The 808-nt window shown below is 42.9% G+C and overlaps 1 non-coding gene across 1 annotated transcript; it reads right to left on the bottom strand.

Annotated features, from left to right (window-relative positions):
- Positions 1-83: 83 nt before the first annotated feature.
- LOC111817713 lies at positions 84-188 on the bottom strand. Its single transcript, XR_002821849.1, has one exon. It is a non-coding gene; the product is annotated as a U6 spliceosomal RNA (small nuclear RNA).
- Between the last annotated feature and the right edge of the window lie 620 nt (positions 189-808).

The raw sequence follows: 808 nt of genomic DNA, 5'->3' as shown, positions 1-808 counted from the left end.
TTTTTTTTCTTTTTTAATTGAGAAAAAAAGCATATATTTAGAATTATCCAGCTGGACTCAGTTTAGATGATCCCAGTTTTGGTGGCACCATCCAATGCATCATATTTGTGTGTCATCCTTGCGCAGGGGCCATGCTAATCTTCTCTGTATCGTTCCAATTTTAGTATATGTGCTGCCGAAGCGAGCACCATCCAATGCATCATAATCAGGAGCCAGCCAAACCTATGTCTTCTTCTCTCCATCAGGCCTGAGTGGGGATTGACCTTGGCAACACCAATGTCATAGAGTTTCTTTACAGCTTGTTTGATTTGGTTCTTATTGGCTTTGACATCCACAATGAACACGAGTGTTATTGTTGTCCTCGATCTTCTTTGTGGCTGACTCTGTGGTCAGGGGGAACTTGATGATGGCATAGTGGTCAAACTCGTTTCTCCTGGGGGCGCTCTTCCGAGGGTATCTGGGCTGCCTCCGGAGCCGCAGTGTCTTGGGACAGAGGAAGGTGGGCGTGGGTGACGTTCGTATCTTCTTCTTTTTGTGGCTGTGGAAGCCTTTCAGCATGGCCTTCTTGGCCTTCAAAGCTTTTACTTTGGCTTCAGCTTTGGGAGGAGCAGGGGTTTCCTTCTTTGCCTTCAGTGCCATCTTGGTAAAAAGATTAGTAGCTTTTAAATATTACTTTTTTTTTTTTTTCTTCCAATCTCAGTGGGACATGGATTACTCAGGGATTTTATGTGTTCTTGGTTTGGCAATGGTAACTCAGATATATAGATAGATAGATAGATAGATAGATAGATAGATAGATAGATAGATA

The sequence above is a fragment of the Octodon degus genome, unplaced genomic scaffold (assembly GCF_000260255.1).
Source record: "Octodon degus isolate 3935 unplaced genomic scaffold, OctDeg1.0 scaffold00067, whole genome shotgun sequence".
NCBI classification, from domain to species: domain Eukaryota; kingdom Metazoa; phylum Chordata; class Mammalia; order Rodentia; family Octodontidae; genus Octodon; species Octodon degus.
Note: the sequence above shows the minus strand (reverse complement) of the source record. Positions and strands in the feature narration are given on the sequence as shown.